Genomic DNA, 10,407 nt, shown 5'->3' with positions numbered 1-10,407 from the left:
GAAGTAAACAGACTTCCCATTTACATTCAGAAGAGAAGTGAATACCAAAAGGTTTGGCATGGTTTACATTTCACATCTACATTCAAGGTAAAGTCGTAATTTTTGCACAAGTAGCGGCACTACACAGAATTGCAATCTGTTTATTTGAGCAACTGTTTGGTCTCATGAGATGTCGTACGAGATGACAAAATCATAAGATAATAAAATGTACGACTTTTATTTCCATACAGACCGACCAATCAACTAACAGAATATCAAATCGATACTATACAGACATCAAATTCTAACAAGTCTCTTAGAGGACGACCGCTATTAGATTTTGCTGTTACCGATAACTAAGGTGGTGGATAACCGATTAACCGATTAATCGGCTCATAGTTTTAAAATTTTATTTAAAGAATGTAAAAAAAAAAATCATAGTCTTTCCTCACAATGACATAGAGGCTACAAGAGTTCTAAAAATATATTTTTGCTGATAACCGATAGTACCAAAAAGCTACTATCGGCACCGATTAATCGGTAAAATCTATATATTGGTCTACCTCTAGTCTTTTATCCAACGCCTTTAATTTTAAGAAAGAAATCATCAGTGAACAAATTTGGTTGAAAAAACTTGAAAATCAGTGAAAAAAAAGGACATAGTTTGCTGGTTCATTTATTGTTGTCTATGGAATTAAAAGTCGTAGGATTTCATACGAGTCAACTAATTATTATGACATGTCATGAGACCAGGTTGGACTCAACTAATGGCGTGAGTTTGGTGTGGATCTACCATGTTTGTTTGACTTTTGGAGACCTGTTTGAAAACAGTAATTATATTGCAGTTCCTTTTGGTGCCACTAGGGGTGCAGAAATTACACACTGCAGCTTTAAGTTTTGTATTTCTTATTTTAATATCCTCAAGTGTGTGTGTGTGTGTGTGTGTGTGTTGAGCCACACACATTTCAAACAGTTCAAAGCTTTAATAACACAACAAGAACTTAACAGTTCATAACCGCTTGTAAATGCTCAAGGTGCAAGTTAGCAACAGGTTGCAGGTGCAGTTTGCCTAGAATATCGAGGTGCAGTCTGACCCGGTTTCATCTCTTTAAGGTAGAAAAACACTGTGTACACCTATCATAAGCACAAAACACTCACAGCCAGGTTTGTGAGCACAATCCTGAAGCACATTAAATTGCAATAGAACAGGGGCTGGACCACAGATTGTTCTTCTCTTATGAAAAAATAACTCAGGATGATATTTGTATGATACAACAGAAGAACATCAATCTCATGAGCTTCTATCTCTCAAAAACATAATTCAACGAAATTACACCACAGTTGAGCTACAGTAATATACCCGCCACTGGCTTCATCAATTAGTTTCATAATTATATCTGTATTAAGCTAAGAAACCAAACACAAGTGTACTGGCATTGGTATTCAGGGCCTTTACAATAGTACAAGAGGACAATCTCCAAACCAATGCCTGTCAGTTTAGCTTCGCAAAGACTCGCGAAGTTCACTGCAGCAGCAAAACATCCATTTCTCTTTCTCATCTTTCCAATACCAAATCAAGAAGTACGAAACTCTCAGTCCAGATACAAGATTCTCAGAGCATTCTTTCATATACTTATTTCAAATTCCATCTTCTTCATTTATTATTGAACCAAAGCCAGAGAAAACTAACAGAGCCAGTAAGCAGTTCTCTCCCGGGTTTCACTGAGGGCCAAAGGCTTTTCGGATCACTCAAAAAACGGACACTAAATACTTTTTCTATTTATTGACAAATCGACACCAAAGAAACTTTTCTGCACCTAACTGTTCTGCAAACAAAAACTGTTCAAAGGACAATGAAGAAAAAAACTGAGAAAATACAACCAAAAAAAAAAAAAAAAAAAACTGCAATGAACAAACACGAAGACGAAGCGTACAATGACGACGGGCGACAAAGAGGAAACGGTCGTTAGGGGAATGGAGAGCGGTCGTCTTTGTTGTGCTCGGATTGGTGGAAGACAGTTGAAAACCAGGAAGCAGAATGGGATCGAAAGGGTTTAAAAACATGCAACGGAGCTGTTCCCACGGCAACGGCGGCTCCCACAGGCAGAATAATGCGTCTCTCGGAAATGTTGAAGATTGTCTTTAATGTGTGCCTATGCAGTTTTTTCAACCAAAATGGAAAGAACAACAAAAACCTCATCAGCTACAAAACCAAAGATTCCGAGTAACTCCCAACGCAGTTCCCCTCCTTATCCGAGCAGTTTCCTTTCGTTGATGATGCTGATTACTCACCTGTTCTCCAAGAGGTTTAACGGTGTGGTGAGGAGGGGCTTGTATGCAGGGGTTTGATTCATTTAGTGTTGCCTCTCTCCAAACATGGGACGTCAAGGGTTCGGCTCTGTAAGTTTGTCCTACCTCGGTTTTTCCACAATCTCGCCATAGTTGCGTCCATCTCACAGCTCAAACTAAAGGTGTAACTCAGCCTGATGGGCATACCAAAGATAAACACCTTTAAGCACATGCAATCTCACCTTTTCCCCATTATCCCATGCTTGCAGACCAACTATTACTTACTCAACAAGCAGAAGAACTCATGATCTTTCATACATGCTTAAGCTGACTAACGGACCAACATCCCATCAACCGTGAAAATAACTTCAGTCTAACCTGATCACTATGAGTCAACACATCTGTAGCTTCTCGCAAAACTTGTCCAGAACCTGTTGAATGCCAAAGAATAGACTCAAGTCTCGGACAGTTCCATCCATCCAATATTCCAACCATCTCATTTTCCCATTGTCACGAGCTTGATTCCATGAGCTGAACCCCATCTCCCATGTTTGAGAGAGCCGTTGGCTTTTAGAAGGTCATGTATTCGAAGGCACTGCTGCAACCAGTTCCATATTCCTGCAAGATATTCCAACAGAAAAGCCAATAATCTGCCAAAAATGCTCACTTACCTGTAGAGAGGAAACTGCAGACTGTAGGTCGAATAGCTTTATCCTTTAGGTTTTCTCTCTTCAAAGCTTCTAATCCAAAGATTCTCCAACGCCTAGGACCTCTCGAGGTCGGCCTGGAGCCTTCATCTGCTTTCCAATACAGTCAGGTCTTTAGGAATATGGGCCAAAGAGCTTTCCTTTGCTTGTCTTAGTACTTATGTTTTGCCAATGCCTCTGTACAATGTCTTACCCAGGTTTTGCAATATGTGATTTTATTTATGTAATTTATATGTGTTATAATTGAACTTAATTTAAATTGCCAAAAATGTCCCCAGAAACCCTTTACCCCAATTAGCTTGCCAAAGTTTACATTTTTTGCATGTTGGACACCTTCAGACTTATTTATTTATGACTAAATGTGCTAGTTTGCATAGATTTTTGTTTCTTTAATTGTTTAATGATATTTAATTAGATGTAATTGTTTGAATGACTATTTAAGAATATTAGTGCATCAAAGATGCAGTGCTTCTCTGTTAATTTATTAGTTAGCTTTACTTTAAAAAGCAACACAAAGGGTGTATTTAATTTTTCTTAGAAAGAATAATTCTAAAAATGTGGTAGCTATCAGGTTTTAGTCTGCCAAGATTTGACTGAAATCGTTTAGATATTGTTTTTCCTTTTGTTGATTTTCTTTCGAATGAAAACAATCTATCGTTTGATACTGTCTGAAGGGGCACTGCATCAGGGCATTTGTGGTTATGAATCATTCCATTGAGCGATCTTTTCTGTGCATTTTGCTCACATTGAAGGACAAGCACCAAATTTCAGCCCGATGTTTTTGAGACGGATTGTACGGGGGCCATACATTCACAAGAGATCAACGCAGAACTCACCAAAGATTAAAAAAAACCCATGGATGCTGAGAGGTCGTTTATTCGTTGTGTCACTCGTAGAAGGACATAGAGGAATCCCTTAAAAACTAGAAAAAGCTGCTTCCAAGACTGACGTGTGTGTAAAAAAGTCTTTCTATCTCTTTAGTGAGAACCACAGAGGCTACCTCACTGAATTTTCCATTTGTAATTTTAATCGTGTTGATGAAACCAAAGATACCAAAGATTTCTTTTTCTCGAGTACGGTCTGCGCTTGAAGCCATGCTTTGGATATTTTTCTATTATGCCACTCTCTTTTTTCACCCTCTTTCTCTCTTCTTCCTCTTTCAGACACAAGTTCCTTCTCTCCTCTGGAAAAATAAGTGCAATGGAGCAGAGGGGACTTGGTGTCGAGTTGTAGATTTTAAGGCTATGTAGTTTTAATCGCCCCTTACTTGTCAGAATGTAATAAAACCCAGATGCAAAAACATTCACACACCAAAACCAGTTTGGCACAGAAACACTAACATTAACATAACCACCAAATGCTTTGCACATTGATTGATCGAACACAGTCCAAAAGGGACCAAAACAAGTGTACAATATTCAATGTTTTGAATGTTTGAGTCAAAATTTCACAGCTTTCTGTCAAATACAGAACAGTGTTTTACTTTATGCTGCGTTCCAGTCGATTGGGAAAGCTGTAACTTCCAACGTTTTGTAACTGAACGCCACTTGAAGTTGGACTTCCAACTTGGAACTCGTGCGAAAATGCGGAAATTTACACGGTTTAAGAAAAACTTTCACTTTTAAGCAAAAAAGTGCTTTAAAAGTCAAAGTTCTGACATTACATGATTATAAAAGCTTTTTACAAACATTTCCGGAGACAATAATCATACACCTGCAACACAAATGCTAGCGTCCGCCATTTGGTCGCTAGGCTACTTTTTTGCTGACAATGGAATGCCTGCAAAGTTCAAAGTAGCTTTGAAGATTTGTTTCTTTATACGTCATCTTCCGAGCATCTGGCAAGAGAGCGCAACAGTGCCTGCCCACTTTTTCAGCCGTCTTGGTTCCGGAAGTATTTTCCCCATTCATTTCTTCCATAGAGTTTTAATAAAATCCTTCATAAAAGAGTTGTGTGCCATGAACATAACCAACCAGCTCTGAGGTGAATCACAACATCACAAACTTTGTTTTGAGACAAAAAAGTCTTTGAAAATCGGACATAAAGATAAAGGGACAAGCAGTGGCGGATTTAGGCATGGGCGACATGGGCAGTTGTCCAGGGCAGCATCTTGCGGGGGGGGGGGGGGGGTTCTGTGTGGGTGCCTTGTGCCCACACAGTCCCCAGTCAACAACTTTGGGGGCGTTTTGAAGAGGGTTTCGCCCAGGGCGCCATACAAGCTAGAACCGCTACTGGGTACAAGACTGTGTACTTATCGTCTTTCTTTCAAACGCAGATGAAATACTCCTGCTGCAGATCATACGCCATTCCATCCTGTTGAAAAAGTAACACATTTACTTGTGAAAAAATACAGGGGACACGTATCTCATATTGATTGCCTTGTCTATATACTGTACCATATTCTTAATGATGGCAGTAACTCTGAAATCTGGTCTTTATTCGTCTTCACGTTAAAATAGATTGTCTTCGTTTTTCGTCCCAAGTAAAATTTTTGTTTTCAAAATGGAACCCCTGGTTAACATATAGAGAGCGCTTTTGTTGCAAAGTATGAGATATTGTTGGATGAGTGCCTTGCTTGAACCAAAGCGAAGTTTCGACCTCTGTTTCTTCAGTTATTACCTAAGCGACAGGTAGAACCTGCGGATGCCACGGGTTTTATGGTGCTTTGCAATGCAATCATGCAAAGAACAAAGACTAATAACTATACCAAAGGCTTTCTAGAATTCTGTTCTTTCTCTTTTCTCTGCTTCGAATGGTTGCAAAGCTTTAAATAAGAAAAGAAAAAACTCTGGGGCATGTCAAGGGCGCAGACCGTGCTTTTCTTACCAAATTTTTCTCGGATATACCTCATAGAAGATAGTGTTAGGGTATTGTTATTATAGTGTATGTATTAAATTATTCACTTACTCTTATTTTTTAGTAACTGTGACTTAAGACAAACCAAGAAAAAAGCTTTATACATCTTAAGTTGTGATTTTTGTAATAGCTGATGTTCGCTTACCAAAAACAGAATGCTTGTCTTTTTCTCTCTTAATGTTGACGTGACAACTTTCACAAATTCTTGTGGTGCAAGGTTTTTTTTTTTTTTTTCCATTTTAAGAAATGTTGGTTTCTTTTTATGTTTGTGAAGGATGGCTCATATTCTCCATAAGGATATTATTTTTGGATTGGGAATGGTTGGTTGCTAGAATGAGCCTGAAATTTACAGTTTTCAAACTTCCAAAGAAATTAGCATCGCTTTTGTTGTACAGTTCGCTTCGATTTCATTCACACGATCCATTTTCTTGTTTAATTTCGCATTTTTGTCGTCTTACCCATTCGGTGTGAAAATGTAGCATTACAGTAACGCAGCTGTCATTCAATGCTGTAGTCTTGATGTATGCATGAGTATCTTTACGGTTCTAGCTAGCGGTGTAATGCATTGTCGTTAAATAGCTTTTAAGTTCCGAATCCGACTAATTTTTGGCACATTGGCCTGATCGAATTCTTAAAGAGTTCAGTTCAGATGTGTACATACACACCGTACACTTGATCAGTTTGATTGTATTCGGTTTTCAATTGTACTTTTGTGGAAGTGAATCAGATTCACCCAGGTCGAATCACTGGCCGAATCAAGCGAATCACTTTCTGATTTCGTTTGAAGTGTACAGTGACTTAAACTTCAGAAACGGAAACACCAATAAGCTGTATATAATCATCTTTGTCTTGTTTTTCCAGTAAAATGATCTAAACATACTCAATAATGCTTACTTGAGCGCCAAACTTGCAAATAATGGCTTGTTTTCAAAGCCGTCCTTTGGCAAATAAACTTAATTCAAGATATATTCTCTGAAAACAAGTGTTGTTATCTAAAGAAGTGTCAGCTTTGCTTCTCAAGTAAATGTATCTTGTTTTAAGGATGTATACATATTTTCTCTGGAAAATAAGACAAAAATACTGATTAAGAAAATGATTTACAGTGTTTATGGTGTTTGGACACTGGACTTCCATTTGATTTCCAAATTGGGCTGTAATTGGCCAAACTTTCACAAAAAATACAATACGAAAAATGGAATGTGAAGTCCTAAAATATAGTTCTGTAACAGGATGAAATGTACCAGACAATCTACTACTTATCGAAAAATTCTCATTCTCTTTTGGGAACTAATGGACAGTTTTCAAGTAGACAAGACGTAAAGGTGTTATATAAACCATGTCAGAACACATACAAAAATAATAATGGACGTCTTTGAAGATCCACTGAGAAAACCACTGAGGCCATTCCAAAGATTGTGTTTACCTGGATGTAATGTTTGAACAAGTCATCAGACTGACGGACTGGGAAAATACAGACTGTATTCCAAAGACCTGCTTTTTTATTCAATTTGAAAATGGATTGGATATGCATTGTTTTCCTTTCAATTTCATCATTTTACATTTTGTTCATTTATTGGTTTGTAAAATCATTATATTCATGTAAAAAAAAAAAAAAGGATTGTTGTTGGAATCACAAGAGAAAATTGAACAAATTTTAGTTTTTGCATTCATGATCAAAGTCTTTGAAAAGTTCAAAGTGAATGTTCTTCCACAAGATGTTTGACCATAAATAAAGAGAACAAGTGATTTTATTCCTACACCATTTGCTTTCATGAATTACAACAATAAAACCAGTCTTATGATGTAGCTGTACATTTTGCAAAACAGTGTTTTTTGCCAGTTCAGATGAATTTCCTCATAGCAATCACATAGGAAGAAAACTTACAGTGGCAAGAAAAAGTATGTGAACCCTTTGGAATTAGCTGGTTTTCTACATTAATTCACAAGTACAGACAAACACAATGTGCTTAAGCTAACAACACACAAACAATTATAATCCTTCATGTATGTATTGAACACATCACATAAAACATTCACAGTGCTGTGGAAAAAGTAAGTGAACCCTTGGATTTAATAACTGGTCGATCCTCATTTGGCAGCAATAACCTCAACCAAGTGTTTCCGGTATCTGCGGATTAGACCTGCACAACTTTCAGAAGAAATTTTGGATCATTCTTCCTTACAGAACTGCTTCAGCTCAGACATATTCTTAGGATGTCTGGTGTCTCTCTTGAGGTCATTCCACAGCATCTCTATTGGGTTAAGGTGAGGGCTCTGACTGGGACACTCCAAAAGTGAATTTTCTTTTTTTGAAGTCATTCTGTAGTGGATTTACTTTGATGTTTAGGGTCATTGTCCTGCTGCATCACCCAACTTCTACTGAGCTTCAGCTGGTGCACAGACACCCTGAAATTATCCTGTAGGATATCTTGATAAAATTGGGAATTCATTTTTCTCTCAATGTTTGCAAGCAGTCCAGGCCCAAAGCAGCAAAGCAGCCCAAAATCATGATCCACCGTACTTCACCATTGGGATGATGTTTTCATGTTGGTATGCGGTGCCCTTTTTATGCCATACGTATTGCTGCGTGTTCTTCCCAAACAATTCAACCATAGTTTCATCAGTCCACAAAACATTTTCCCAGTAGCGTTGTGGAGTGTCAAGCTGGTCTTTGGCAAAGTTCAGGCAGCAATGTTTCTGATGGAAAGCAGCGGCTTCCTTCGTGATGTCCTGCCATGAACACTATGCCTGTTTAATGTTTTCCATATAGTAGACTCATGAACAGAGATGTTAACCAGTTCCAGTGATTCCTTCAAGTCTTTATCTGTCACTCTAGGGTTCTTTTTTACCTCATTGATCTTTGAGTCATCTTGACTGGACGGCCACTTCTAGAGAGAGTACCTATAGTACTAAATCATCTCCATCTATAAAAAATGTATCTAACTTTGTAACCCTTTCCAGCTTTATGCAAAGCAACCATTCTTGATCATAGGTCTTCAGAGATCTCTTTTTTGCTAGGCATAGACTACATTAGCAGATGCTTCTTGTGAATAGTAAACTCAAAATGTTTGAGTACTTTTTACAAGACAAAGTAGCTCCAACCCACACCTCTAATCTCGTTTCATTAATTGGATGCCAGGTTTGCCAACATCTGACTCTTATAAGCTTTTTTGATGACATTAGCCTAGGGGTTCACATGCTTTTTCCAACATACACTATGAATGTTTGAATGACGTATTCAATATGTAAAAGAACAATACAATAATTTGTGTGTTATTAGTTAAAACAGATTGTGATTGTTCATTATTGTAACTTAGATGAAGATCAAACTAGACTTTATGACAAATGCATACATAAATGTAGGTAATTCCAAAGGGTTCACATACTTTTTCTTGCCACTCTAATTACAAACTATGGTACTTAACTAAATTGTACTTTAAATACTCTACATGTTTATTCAAAAGATGAAAAGAGACAGAACTTAACATGTTACAATTCAACAAGACAAGTTGTAAAGTTACAATTGTAAAGATATCAAATGCTGAATTACAAATCTGAAACCAATAATATGTACAAATTTAAACTTCAAAGGAATATTTCGGTTCAGTACATGTTAAGCTCAATCGACAGGCATAATGTTAATTTTGTTGTCCCTCTTTTTCTTTAAAGAAAATCTGGGTTACAGTGAATCCATCCAAACGTTAAAATCCTCACTGTTTCAAAAGTGTAGCCACAAGATGTAAACAATATGTTAACATGATATTAGTGTGATAACATCACATTCCAACAAGTTTCCATCACTACTTCAAGAAATAGGCTATTCTCAGAAACAAATTGGCTCAGTATTGCTCTCAGATACATTTATCTTGTTCAGACGTTTAGATATTTTACTGACTGAGCAAATGATTCGTAATTAATCGTAACTCTTAAACTCTCCTTCCTCACCTTTCTGCAGGTAAGTGGCTAATGTTGGTGTGATTTCTGTCAAACATTTTAATCTAAATCTCTTCGTCTTTTCTTTCGTGGTTGCTGGGGTAACAGGGGTTCATGTTGCTATATTATCGGGTGACATTTTGGCTGTACGGAGGATAAGGGCCATCAGATAAGGTGTGACATTAACACATTGTTCATACGCGCATGCTGTCGAGAGCCAGACGCCAATCAAAGCTAATATTGACAGCTGCCATTGAAGAGCTTCTGGCTTAAAACAGAGCTGGAAAAGGGCACACCTGTCCCACACATCCATCCAAACAACAAGAGAGAACTTACAGAAGAATCAAAGAAGTTAAATCCAAGCTTAAGTTTATAAAGTTTAAAAGCGTGTAAAAGTTTGTAAACATTTAAAGGGACAGTCTTAACGGAACAGACTAAAGGCAAGATTTTCACCTAATACTTTTTGTCTGTTTAAAGTCATTATGAAAACTTCAAATATAGTGCACAAGTTGTACGGACTACCTTTATGGTACTTTGTTGTCCTTTTTAAAGCTTGACAATTATGGTCAACATTAGTGGTCAACAAAAATGGGTTGTTCAAAGGTGGAAGTTCAGTTCTGCACATCAAATACAAAATAAACTA

The sequence above is a fragment of the Myxocyprinus asiaticus genome, chromosome 38 (genome assembly GCF_019703515.2).
Source record: "Myxocyprinus asiaticus isolate MX2 ecotype Aquarium Trade chromosome 38, UBuf_Myxa_2, whole genome shotgun sequence".
In the NCBI taxonomy this organism is placed as follows: domain Eukaryota; kingdom Metazoa; phylum Chordata; class Actinopteri; order Cypriniformes; family Catostomidae; genus Myxocyprinus; species Myxocyprinus asiaticus.
This window is presented reverse-complemented; position numbering follows the sequence as displayed.